Raw genomic sequence first — 14,439 nt, 5'->3', positions numbered from 1 at the left:
AAGTGAGAGAGCAGACCGAGGGCAGAGAAATGGAGTGAAGAGAGGACGAGAGAGGAAGAGGAGGGACAAGGGAAGAAAGGAGGACCACGGAATAGGAAGAGGATGAGAGAGAGAATGAGGAAGTGGAGGGGGAGGACAAAACGGGACTGATGAGGTACAACGAGGACACAGATAAGGAGAATGTATTGCCTGAGTAGAAGGCATACGGTGAGGATGTATTGGAGGACGAGGCGCTGAAGGTGGAGTAGGTCAAGGGTAGAAGAAGGCCGAGTGAAATAGGTAGAGACGCGAACCGGTAAAGTTGTGTGCGACAAGGAAAACCTTATGTAAAACAAGAAACTTGACGCGGGACTGGGTGACAAGGGGGAGTATGAGCCATAGGGGAAGCAACTGGTGCACGCGGAGGAAAGTATTAAAGGTGAAGTGGAAGGGATAATTGTGGAGTTGCGGACGGGTGGAGGTGTGGGTCCGTCAACAACTGTGAGGCGAGAAAAAGTACCGCTGCCCGACGGGACACAGCAGTGACTGCGATGTGACTATTGGAGTGAAGGACGACGCCGGCAAAGACCGGACATATCGACAACCGGATTAGAGTTAGAGGTGCTGTGGCGACAGTGACAATGACTCAGGAGATGCCGAGGCGGACCTGGTGTGGACTCTGAGCCCATGACTGGTGCAAGAAGTAACGGTAAAGACAGCCATTGTTAACGGTGCAAGAGATCACAGTGGCACGTCTTCAAGAAGCTGTACTACTGATGTCTATGGAGTTTCCGTGAGCAGCTATCTTCGTTGTGTTAATTACATAAGATCTGCATCCGTCTTGATAGTGCCAAAACTCTGACTGATGTCATATACCAGAGGTGGGCAACCTTTTTAATCCCGCGTGCCAAAATTGGCCCATCTAAGATGCAAAAAGTTTCTCCCGTGTCAAGAGAAATTGCTGGGAACTTATTATTGTCTACTAACTTTTAAGTACAGGAGGAATCCTAAAAAATGGAGAGAATCAAAGAATATTGTGATTTGTAAGTTATGCCAGATTAAATAAATATCAAATTTAGTGGTCATGTTTTTACTTAAAGGTCGTTTTTGCCCTCATGTTGAATTCTAGCCGCCATGTGGTCAAATATTCAATTCTAAAAATTAGCAAAAAAGTAAACAATAATTCTTAATTCCATAATCAAGAAAACAAATACGTATATGGCAAATATGCTGAGCAGCAGACTTCACCAAATTTTAAAATAACACTTTTAATGCGGTCTCTATAAACGAGGCAATTACTATGAATAATCAGAGCTTTTGTCCTGTGATATTTGTATTTTATTTAGAATTAAATCTCAACCCTCATATAACTGAACGTGGATTCTGCTTACTGATTATATTATTTAGGGAATATGAAAGAATATATACAATTTTGGTCAAGGAGTCACTCCACTTCTAGTCACCAAGCAAATGATGCGACAACTAAACAGTACACAAAACCAGTATTGTCCTGAACTTTAATCAAAACTGTCGTATGCAGGACTTCAAAGTTACCAATGGCATTGGGCGACACCTCGGTTCGGAACTCGGGGCGACTGTCGGGAATTATTTGATTGATATTCGCTGTTACTAGCGATTCACTTCAGGTGTGTATATGTATGTATGTATGTATATATATATATTACACTTCAGGTGTGTGTATGTATGTATATATATATATATATATATATATATATATATATATATATATATATATATATATATATATATATATATATATATATATATATATTACACACACACACACAACTGATAAAATCATATTCTGTTGGAGGTGTATCTATTTCATTATTTGCTTCGGCGAGACTGCGCTTCGTGTACCGGATTAAAGTAATTGGTTTGCCACATTTGCCACGCGTGCCAATAGTTGCCCACCCCTGTCATATACCGTCGGATCTGTCTTCAAGCGGTGTCTGTCGAAACACACTGTCAAGGATGACTACAGCTATGGCTTCGACGCTGCAAATGTCACTAGTAGGGAAGTATTAAACTCGCCCTAAACAAAAACAAGCCTGTTGTGTTTGGCTATCTTACAGCGATGGTATTTGCGAAGGAGACTGGTATGGTGGTAATTGCACAGTTATAATTGATCTTGATAACGACAATAACGGTCGACATGGAAAATGAAGTAACGATGTGTGTAGTGGCTGAACGGGGTACAGAAGTGCTGATGTGTGAGGTAGAAATGATATTTGAGGTAAAAGTGACATTACACACACACACACACCACCTTTCCATAGGAACACCACACGAGGCTTAGCACCGCCCAATGAACGCAATAAAAAGCAACCAGCAACACGCGACTCAAACATCTACAGTAACCAGCACCCAGCAAAACACGACCACGAACAAAACAAATATTTCCTCGGATCACAAGACAAGCTCTCCAAAATCTACACTTCACCTGGATCCCCAGACCTCAAGTCAACTGAGAATTCACTCCCAGGACAAGTAAACAATCGTACAAGCACGACAACGTTCAGGTCACCATCCTGCATTGAAAGAGTAAAGCCACAGAACTGGCCTGGATACAGACTCACAATGCAACCACAACACAAAAGACACAGAACACTTCATTCTACAATGCCCTACACTCACACTAACCAGGCGATAAAAAAAAATTACTTGTGCGCCAAACAAGGGACGGCAGTAACTGGAGACCGTGTATCTTATGCATGAGAACTGGGGCAATAAATTAATAATAAAATACATATACAGTATAAATATATATATATATATATATATATATATATATATGTGTGTGTGTGTGTGTGTGTGTATTCTAATAACACACCCACATATGTCCGTAATACATACAAAGAACACCGCAAGTAGCTCTATACATCAGAGTAGCTTTCAAATCCCACTAGATGAAAAAGTTTGAGAATTATGGCAGATGTTACAAAGTTGGATAAAGTGAGAAATGTGGTGGTGAAGCAGAGAACGGGATTTAAAGAGCTGTCGGATAAGGTAGATCAAACAGTGCTGTGATGGTTCGGGCATGTGCTAAGAATGAGAGAGGGGAAACAGTGGTTAAAAGTGTGGAAGGAAGAAGTGAATTGAGTGAAGTAGAGAGGAAGACCAAGATGGAGGTGGACAAGCTGCGTAAAATGGGAACTGCATGGACAACAGGGATGATTGTTGAGCATGGAAAAGTGCAAAAGATAGGAGGAAGTAGACACCTGTAGTAAATGATGAAATGACGCGTCCCGAATGTACATTATCTGTTTGTTTTTTTTGTTTTTTAATGAAGAGTATGCTTCGCTACGTCATGAAAATGCGGGGATTACCCAACTCCAACTGCATGTCACTGATACAGAAGCGCTGTGTCTCGCTGCATTGGTTTTGACCCAAACGATGTAGAGGTGAATTTGGGTGATGACCTAGTTTGAGATGGGTATGAAAGCATCGTGGGGTGGATCTACACTCTGAATCGACCACTCCTTTCATGCGGGGGTAAAGGCCCCATATTTTGTGTTTATGGGTTGTCTACCGGCAACTAAAGGGTATCCTATTCTTCTGACGAGGACAATAGCCAATCCCCATGAAGAAGGAAACCGAAACCAGTTTCTACGGTAACAAGCACCACCGTGATCTTGTAGTGGTAATCATTAATATCTATATTCAATCATGTATGTGTATACATATGAATGAATGCATGCATGTATATATATATATATATATATATATATATATATATATATATAGACACACACACACACACACACATATATATATATATATATATATATATATATATATATATATATATATATACATACACCTATATTCATACGAGTCGCTGATAAGCAGTGACCTACCGGCCAAAAATGTAAATTTGGTATGGAAGGGTGTTGCCACTTTTTTTTTCTATAATTTCAGTCATTAAAAAAAAACGACACTTCCTTAGAGTGTACGGGTAAATGCTAAGATGTTCGCAGCAAATAATATGATGGGTACTGACGCTAAACCTGCGAATGGCTATTTCATGGATCCTATGGAAACAAAACTAGAAAGCCCGACCCCACAAGTTTAATACCACACAATTAAACCTGGCTCACACAGAACTTCCGCAGAGGCACCGAACTTCGTGTCCTGCTTTCTCAAGGAAAACTTCGAGTCATGGAATCCCTGAACTTCCTTGAGGATATCTTCTCTAGACAGCAGCGACTTCAGGAGGAAGAAGGAAAGGTCACTGGCGAGATGGAGTCTGACCCAGATGGTGACCTGGACCATTAGCTCTGACCTCCTCCCACTACCCTCAACCTACATAATCAAGGTGGCCTTAATGGATTGGAAAGTAATCACATTTTAAATATAATTCGGTATAATTAACTCCAACGTGTTACAGATTTTTAAGGCAAACGATTTCTTTTTCATGGGACTTACATTTGGAAAATATAATTTAAATTTTTATCATAATAATAGGTCATTACAATTTCTGCATTTTATTATCTTTAAGTAGTTGTCTGATCTAATAAGTTTCAGCATCCCGTAGTATTCTGAGTAGACAAAACATGTAGGCCCATTACGTTATCATAAAAAATTCAAATATGTATATCATATAAAGTATTAGCCATGATCAACAAATAAATGTATAATAATGTGTAGCAATGTTACATCACTGCCCAACTTTAACCTTTAATTACTCGAGGCAATAGTATTCGGTGTGTTAAATTTGCTTTCCGGCGCCTCGTATATTACTGTACACGTGTGTGTGTGTGTGTGTGTGTTTGTGTGTGTTGAGCGCGGCCCATTTCGCTACGTACAGTCTTTCTTTTCCAATTTAGTTTGATAAGGACTCCACAAGCACTATACAGGAACCTTAGCAAAACTACTCCCGTGTCCACGCGTGTGTCTAAGGGCACCAACCGAGTCACTACAACAAACACCTTTACACTGTCACCAAACATCTATGCTCATCACCAACATGTGTTGCTCACAATACTTCTTGGATCAATTGAGGAATCACCCACCCTCCATACACACACACACCGATCGATAAATGTCCGAAGTGCCCCGCCGTCGCTCTGCGCTGTCACTCAGGTCATGGTAACGTTTTTTCATTTCTCAGTTTAAGGTTTGGGAACATTTATGGTTAGGTTACTTATCGCAATCATTAATTTGCACACACCGTCACTCAGGCCATGGCAACTTTTTTTATTACTCAATTTACGGTTTGGGAGCATTAATGGTCATAGTAACCTGAGTAATAAAAAATACCATGTCTTGAGTGACGGCGTATGCCTGGACATTAATGATGGCGACAGTAACCTAAACAATTAATGTTCGCAAACCGTAAATTGAGTTTAAAAAAAATATATGGCCTGAGTGACGGCGGAGCACTTCGGACCTTTCTTGATTAGTGTGTGTGTGGGAGGGGGGATTCTACAATTGGTCCTTCTCTGATCTTCACTTTTATTTCTCACTGTGTTACAGTATCATCTTTTCCCAAACATCTCTGGAAGGTTCTTTGGTTCTCCATGTCCGCAACTGCAAATAATTTGAGGACTCGTCAAGCCATGTACCCGTGTCACATATTCTAAACATGCCCTGTGCGGCGTGTAGGCTGGATGTGTTTCATGCAGTTAATACCTTTAGATCCCTACGGACCAGAGTCGCGCAGGATCCATTTATGACTGGAAACTCGAAAAAGAATTCTGATCACATCAGACTTCTAGTATCCTCCTTTCTACGGTACTCCTTCAGATTCTTCTTCACTACATTGCTGACTCTTCGGTGCGATTTTGTTCCCAAAGACAGAGGCGCTGGTTAATGGCGACGAAATACCAACGTCCCCCAACTAATGCGCCGCAAGGTTCTGCTGGTTACCGAAGAATAATAACGGAACCTACGAGTTGCAGATACTTGAAACCCGCGGCCCCATAGCGGCTGGCAGTGGTCCACGGGCCCTCCCGAAGAACTCTCTGGGAAGATACGTTGGTCTGTTGTCTGTGGTGTATTAGTTTGGGACTATTTCAGCGTCACCAGCTTGTTTTTGATGGATATGAAAAATAGCTGGCAGTAAATTCCCCATACGTGGCCAGTTGAAGGAAATGGAGTTTCACTTGTTATGTCTTGGGTCCGGTGGGGAGACAAAGTGTCAGCCTTTCGGGGCTGCACCCCTAACCGGAGGCGCACCGCGTTGATGGGCTTTGAAGACGTGCAGAAGAGGGAGAGTTCTCCTTGGAGTCCTGCAGGATCTCCACTTGGTCCTTCGTTGCAGCAGAAGGATGCAGAGTTCCTCAAGACACTCGTAGTAAAGGAAGACCGTCGTGGTAGTTCTGGTGTCAAGGCTAATTGCGAAATGTTTCAGATGCAGGAAAGTCGGAGTCCTTCATGTGCAATAATAAGATAAGGGTGGTTGATGCCGTAAGTCGTTGGTAATTTTTTGATGAAGGTGGAGATTAAGGTTTCGAAAATGGTTGTCGTTTTGGTTGCGTTTGTAGGCGGTAGACAGTGGATGGTGTTGGTGATGGTAATGCCAATGGTGACGTTGGTGGTGGTTGCCTCTGCCGGGAGTAGCCTTTTTCTTCTTCTTCTTCTCTCTCTTTTTTTTAAGGACGGGAGCAACCCCAGGAGGCGAGGGGCGTCCGCGGTCACGATGGTTCTACTTGAGGTGGTCGTTGAAGAGATACAGACGAACATCAAGTAGAGGACACGGGAGGCCGGGTCCATTTCATTTAGTGGCGAGGATGGCGATGACTGCAATAAAGACGATAACGACGTTTCGACAATATGACGAAGACAACAGTGACGTTAACGAGGCGGAGGAGGAGGAAGAGGAGGAGGAGGAGGAGGAAAAGGTGGAAGAGAATGAGCATTTGGAGATGGCGGAACAGGAAGAACAAGAGGAAGAGGAGGAGAAGGAAGCGAAAGGAGGAAGAGGAAGAAGAGTAGAGGGAAGAGGAGGACGAAAAGGAAGCGTGGAGGAAAGAGGAGGAAGCATGGACGGAAGAGAAGGAAGAGTAGAGGGAAGAGAATGACGAGGAGGAGAAGGACGAGAAGGAGGAGGAGGAGGAGGAGGAGAGGTGGACGAAGAGGAAGACGAAGAGGAAGACGAGGAGGAAGACGTGGTGGTAGTGGTGGGAGAGGAAGAGTAGGAGTGATAACCGAGCAGGCGGGGTGGTGAGGCAGGCAAGCACTCTCACGGCAAGATAAAGGGAGGGACACGCCCGATAGCATATCACTGCGGAGTTTACTAAGGCTGTTCAAGTCACTCGCGTTCACAAAGTAAAATATATGCACCTCCATGCTCCGTAATACCACACATACACACACCAAAACACATGCACAGAATATGGCTTGTTAGTTGTATTACATCAATCCTTTAAAAAGTAGGCCACTGAACGAATCTGATAAATGATTTTTTTTTTCCGAAATTAAGTCTCCGTCGAGGCAGACCGTGAAACAGAGCGACAGGAATCCAAACGCAAAAATCACACCATAAAATCAACATTAGCAAGCAACTTCTCCCTTTCGAAGATCACCTGAGGTATTTTCCACCCTAACTGGGTTAAAAAAAAAACTCGGCCACTGTCGACTCTTTCAAAATAGAAAATGTAACGGAAATCCGCCGCGAGGCTCTGTCGCAAGTAACCGCCACGCGCAACGACTCGTCGACAACAGACGCTCGACACGCAGCGGCGTACGAATATATCAATCCTGTTATCTATGCCTCCAGGGAAGGGTGTACAAGGGTTGTCGTGGACCCCCGGGCACCGTGTTCTCTGGTGCCTCCGCGACTTCTGTTTGAATGTTTAACTTCCTTTGTATATTCTGTATCACGAGAGGGAGTAGTACCCACTGGTCTAATATATGACCTGGAATACCAGACACCAGTGATTAATGACGTAATACATTCTATGTTGTCATCCCACAACATGTGCCGTGCAGTGTCAACACCTATCATTATACCTACTAATCGATTTTTCTATTCTTTTTCTATTCCAACATGAGTAGGTCTTGACTTATACGAGGGCTGTTAGACCAGTGCCTAGACCTGCGTTTCCCAACCTGGGGTGCTGAATCAAATTATAGGGGGTGTTTGGGGAACAATGCACACAAAAATCACATTGATATATGTATCATTGATTGCCCAGTTGCGCATATATGACTTTCTCCGTGCAATTTTATTTTTCTAGTGTGTTCTTATTTCCTTTACAAACAATATTGTCAATTTGTTTCAGTTCTAAGGAATCACGAAAATAAATCAAGCAGTACACTTTACTTTCTTTTACCCTTCTAAGAACAAGATAGGGGTGCTGAACTGCTTGGACATGACAACAAGGGGTTGGTCGGAAAAGGTTGGGAAACGCTAGCCTAGACAGTCCCCCCCCCCCACCCCGACCACCTCCCTAAATCCGGCAGCCTGGCTGTCTCCGAGGGACACGTCACATCACCCTGGCGAGTCGGATAAAACGTCTTGTCGACTGAGGATTCACTGTTGTCCATGTGCGTCAACGGATGCATACGTGCACAAATGCATAGAAGCAACATTGACCAGACACGTGACGTCAACACTGGCCTTGGCCGTGACACAAGAAGGGGCTTCGACCCGCGAATCGCTAAGCGGCACTCAAACTACATCGAGGACCATGGATCACGCTCGCCAAAATCTCCCTTAACCACGGAACCAGAAGTTACTTTCTTCCGTCTACGGACAGGTGATCTTAACCAAGACAGATCTAACCCTCCTCAGTAACTCATCAATAAGGAGGTTAAACCAACACAATTGAAGAAGCTAAACCACACAAATGAAGCAGTTAAACTGCAATTGAAGAGGTTAAGCCACGTAATTAAAGAAGTTAAACCACACATTTGGTGAACATAGTTAAACCCGCGCTATCATGTACATACTTTGATATGACACATACAAAACATTCTATTCAGCTATTTCGCGGGTTAGGTCCGCACGGGATTCAAACCACTCCAGACCCGTGTAAGACCAGTGCACAACCCTCAGACGAATAGAACCAACCGATATTAGGGCAGTCACACAATAGCCCGTCCTGACCACGTCCTACCAAAATTGCCAGGACGTGGTGAGGACCGCAATGACGCCATGGACGTGGACCAGTTTATTTTTTGCTCAAAATCTACTCAACGAGAGCGTAGAAGATTTAGGACCGGATGGTGACCGTTTGCCGACGTAGTAAGGACCGTCTCCGGTGTGACTGCACCTCTACATAAACAAACGTCTCGATCTCCCCTTTGTAAAGAGATAAAAGAGTCAAAGCAGACTATGCCCCTAAAACCAACATGGGAGCACAATACGTTAAACGGGGGATCTTTAACTCCGTCCACCCCCAATTCATACCCATTTGTTCACCAACACAAAGACCACAGAGGCGGTATTACAAAGGATTACAAAGGCGGAGCATGCCTACAGGAGACATTTTGGTTCATAATTAGGTCGGATGCGAAAAAATTAATAATAATAAAAAAATAAACAAAATTATAATAATATAAATAATAACTCACGATGACCTCTACCAATACACAATCATGTTTCAACTATGCCCCATTATGGAGGGGAAACTCAAGACCAACTCAGTCTTCTTTCACCTCCACCTCCTCCCCCACCAAAGAGTAAACCATCTGACGCTGACCAGACACCAGAACACCGACGGTTGCTGGATCTGATATCAACCACTGTTGTGGCCACCAATGACCCAAGTCATGCAATGGACTCTGCAATGGTGCATTGCATTCTCGGGCACTGCAGTCCGCAAAGTTCTCTCTCTCTCTCTCTCACACACACACACACACACACACACACGCACACACAGACGACACACTCTTGCCGGACAGGTGCACCAGTTTGTGGAACAGCCGAAAAAAAGGTCAATTGAGATCGATAATACGAGTATAGTTTATTTTCTTACGTTAGGTTGGTAAACATACACAAACACACACACGCGCGCACACAAGCACATACATACACACAAACACACACCACACACGGACAAAGACGCGCGCAAACACACACACCGGGCCATACGAGCTATGAAGCCCATATCCGGAAGGAAATATTTGCCGATCAACAGTCCAACATGTGATCCAAAGCAATGGAGAATGAAACATACAAACACGTGTAAGAGCGCGCGCGTCTTTGAATCCTATAACAGATACACACAAAACAAGGAGCAAAACTTTGGTCATTTTCACATTTCTCGTTAACAAAACCATCATTGTAAAATTAAAGTCGAAAAGTCCACTGAGGAATCCTTACTTCACCAAACCCGTCCGATAAACACGTCCACTACACATTTAAGTCTCGCAAAGTGAGAATGATAAACACGATACTGTTGCAGTTGGAAACGAGTTGCGAGATAAAATAAAATAAAATGTGGCAATCCTCTTTTATAACCAACATTATACACGTAAAATTCCAACCCGAGCAGGCACCCTGAGGGCACTGAAGATAAGCTAATGAATCTGCTTTTGGGAATTCTCATCCTCGGGTGCGGATGCAAACGCGCCCAAGATGTCCACATTAGTAATTCGGATGCACGGGAGATAATCGCGTGACGGAATTTTCCCTCATAAAGCTATTCTGATGATCGCGATACAGTGATGGGAAAACTAAAAATAATATTAATAATAATAAATGAATAAATAAATAAATAAATAAATAAAAAATAACACACACACACACACACACATATATATATATATATATATATATATATATATATATATATATATATACACACACACAGGCGTCACCCACGTACTTTCATCCCGTATAATATTATTCATCACTTTAGAACAACCTTATTTGCTTCGCTCCAACGCGCACGCACGTAAACCTAATTCTAGTATACTGGGTTTGAGCAGTGCTAATGGGCTTCTGTCTCTTTACTCCACTTGCCACACAAGTGTGTGTGTGTGTGTGCGTGTGTGTGTGTGTGTATTCACTTGGTCTTTGAATCACGTGTTGGACTCGTGATCGACAGCTATTTCCCTCCCGGAAGAGAGCTCAGAGCTCGTCTGGGCAGGATTCGAACCAGGAGCTGCGGGTGTGTGTGTGTGTGTGATTCACCACGGTCTTGGATCACGTTTGGACTCATGATCGACAGCTCTTACTCTCCTGGATAAGAGCTCATAGATCATATATAGCCTAATTTATGAGTAATGCTGTGACCTTAAACACATGCACATAACTCCTTGCCCACCAGAGTTAAAATGCCGGTTCGTAGTGCGGCGATGTTGAGTTTTTTCAGTCCCGGACGGGACTCGAAACTTGGACCGTTGAATTCGCGGTCGAACGCGCGCGCGCGCGCGTGTGTGTGTGTGTGTGCGCGCGCTCTTTTCTCTCTCTCTCTCTCGTGCCACCCCCTTCAAGTACTGCTGTTATGTCGTGCAGTTTACCAACGCTTCTAGCCTTGTGGACAATCTTTGGCCGCTGTCGTGCAAAAGAGGGACTGCAGCTGACCTCGATTCGCCCTCTCAGCCCCAGGTGTCCCTCAGGAGCAAAGGAGCTAATTCCTGTGCTTCCAAATATCCAAACGTTTCTGATATTATCAGGCCATTGTGTTGAATAATTCAAAATATACTGGTCACTACACCAGCTTCTGAAAAAAGAAATTCACCAACCCTGGAGCAGAAAATAAAAGCAAATTACTTCTCCGATGTTGCGCACCACAAGACATCCTCTCTACTCTAGGTGCAGAAGTACGATGTTGACGTCATAAGTCTCAAACAGGGCCTAAGCCCCCCAACCCGTGCGCCGTCGCGTGCCCGATCATTATCGTCGCCGTCTCGTACGTTGAATAGTAATGGCCCGCTGACAAAGCGCCGTGACGTCCAAGAGGTCCAGTAGCAAGAACGGGAGCGACTGCGTCTTCCACATGCACCAAACGAAATGTAAACAGAGGCTACAGCTCGTTAACTACAGTTATACCAATGATGGTGATGGATATCGGTTTTACGTCACCAATTGAAGGCGGAGATCCTAAGACGACGACCTTGGTTTTGGCGGTTAGCGAACGCTGCTCAGTGGACGTGACAGTGACTATTTCTAGTGAGAGATACAACACCGAGGCCACGTATCGAATTGTTAATATAATGCATATATCCAAAAAACATATACTAACTTTTTACCAACACTTTCCACACAGCCGCAAAAAGAATAAATGCCCGCACGGGGCCGCTACGGAGCGAAGAAGGGTCGAGTGCCGGAGGGTATAGTTAGGAAAGGTTTGGTCTGCACACAAGTATACGTGGACCAGGAGACTGAAATGATAACCTTCGAACACATTTTCCAGTTTTCTGGTCTCGTAAATGGGTCAGCCAGGAGAGGAACTGAAAATCTTGCCCAGAGAGCGAACCTGCCCTGCACCATATGAATTCCTTTCCATACAAGTATAAGAATGGGAGACACACTCCACTACGAAGACGAGCGAAGTACACGGCAACTGTTTATGTGGCTAAGAAGCGAAGAACACGAAGGGCATGGATGCCAGCCCATCGGGTATTACTTGCAAATCCCAGATCACGGCGCACTCTCTGATAAAAGGAGGTATACACGACGGACAAGTCGTGTACATTAACGAGTGCACGAAGTCATGTACATTAACAAATGCGCGTAATGCCTCGAAGGACGGAAGTAATACTATTGAGAAGTAAGGCTGAACATGGTGACGCGTAAGACAAAACCTTGCGGATCACTCATTCAGAGATGTTCCGGAAGAGGTTGATGCGTATCCCGACCCTAATGGTACGCTCCTTTAAAAAATATCAAATGAATCGAGGGAGGTTGCCTCTCAGACCCGCCTTGTGTATGGCCTTAATAATGTCCTGCCACCATGCAGTACCATAATCCTTCTCCAAGAAGAAGGATGGAAAAAAGTTACATGTTGTTTCTGAAGAAATGTTCGGTAGATAGAGCGTCCTCTGCGAAAACTACACTCCGCAAATATACCTGCTAGACAATATCTCTACTCGCAAAAGAATGATGATCACTTAAAACTTCAACTGTCCTTCCGTTCTGTTGTCAACCTTATTCTCTCCACGACCACTTCTGTGACCCCATTTTCTCAGTGCGGCTATGTCCCTAAGGAGACAAAACGTCTGCCAGATACATCACACCCCTCTTAATACCAAATAACGGTTCTCGGAAGTTAGTTCAATACTCAGCTTCCACCAATCAATTATTACTCAGACGAGGGAAAAACCCATCCTGCAACGAAAGAGACGGCCGTAAATCTAAAGGTGAACATCAGAGATGGAAACCAGGAGACGGAGGTTACGCTTCTCAATCTCCATGTTTTATTGCATCTCAGTACTCATGGGGATATCCATCATGATGATTTCCTGAGGTTGGTTATTGGATATAGCGTCAGCGTTTACCTAGTTACCTACTACCCAGAACCGACTCCCATCACTGGCATGCATTAGAGGAAATCCCATCAAAACTGGCGGACAGACACGCAGGCAGAGACCCGCCGAGAATTTCGCACGTGGTCACACGCATCAAACTAGACAGAGTGATGTGACGTTGGGAGCTACGAGAGCACCTTGGCCATTAACGTGATGAGGGAGAGCTGTAGTCTTACTCTGACCAAGGCCAGATGACTTTTGTTCAGTTGTGTGATAGGCTACCCTTCCCACCGAAGGGGACGAGTCGATCATCATTCCGTTACGACTTACAGTTTGTTCTGTGCACGCGAAAACACATGACCTTACTTGTGGACAATGTTGCGCAAGAGATGTAGTCATGGAGGTGGTATATAAGATACAAGGTGGGCAGCTGTATTATAGTACTTAAAAGTGATCACAATTCGAGCGGAAACTAATCCCATCATAAAACAATGATGAGCGCCTCTGATCCGTCAGGGCGTCACTGAAGTCCCTAACGTACTGAATGCATAAAACATTAATTCAATATTCCTTCAGGAAATTGTTTTAGTTTTACAAAACCTTATGGTGTTGACAAGAACAAATGCTTCGCCTGTCTCAAAGCAGTTATAAGCCACATTAATGGGTTTATACCGAAAGGATAATCAAAATGTCACCCCAACTCTTTGCTGGCTCACCTAATCTCAATTAAAGGTCCTCAAAAGCGTTATGTATTGTAGGCCAGGGTTTAAGAACTCACCTACCCCCAAAAATAAAATAAAATAAAATTAAATGAAAATACAATACAAGAAGCCATGCCTTGGAAACGGCAACGAAATGGCCATAGTGTATTATACTCCTTTCCCAGTTCCTCTCGCATAACAATCACGTAACACGGACACCCTACTGATAACTTCAGCAGCAGCAACTTTTACCCGCCTACAACAGCTTCCTTCATCTGCTTCCTCTTCTTCTTCTTCCTCCTCCTCCTCCCAGCTGTTGCTCTGGCAACCATGCGAGTTGTGTTACTAGGCAACACTTAAGAAACAGAGAAGA

The 14,439-nt window shown here is 43.9% G+C and overlaps 1 protein-coding gene across 8 annotated transcripts in view; it reads right to left on the bottom strand.

Annotated features, from left to right (window-relative positions):
* trc (Serine/threonine-protein kinase tricornered) overlaps window positions 1–14,439 on the bottom strand; it is a 484,328-nt gene that overhangs the window by 446,629 nt on the left and 23,260 nt on the right. Inside the window, exon 1 of one of the 8 annotated variants that reach the window (XM_076173925.1) lies at window positions 7,530–7,672. The exons of the other annotated variants lie outside the window; for them this stretch is intronic. The gene's annotated coding sequence lies outside the window, so the exon portion shown is untranslated. Of the gene's footprint in view, window positions 1–7,529; window positions 7,673–14,439 lie in introns of those variants that run through there. 8 annotated transcript variants of the gene reach the window in all.

This window comes from Oratosquilla oratoria, chromosome 35 (assembly GCF_046742065.1).
Source record: "Oratosquilla oratoria isolate Oo_2021 chromosome 35, ASM4674206v1, whole genome shotgun sequence".
Classification (NCBI taxonomy): Eukaryota; Metazoa; Arthropoda; class Malacostraca; order Stomatopoda; family Squillidae; genus Oratosquilla; species Oratosquilla oratoria.
Note: the sequence above shows the minus strand (reverse complement) of the source record. Positions and strands in the feature narration are given on the sequence as shown.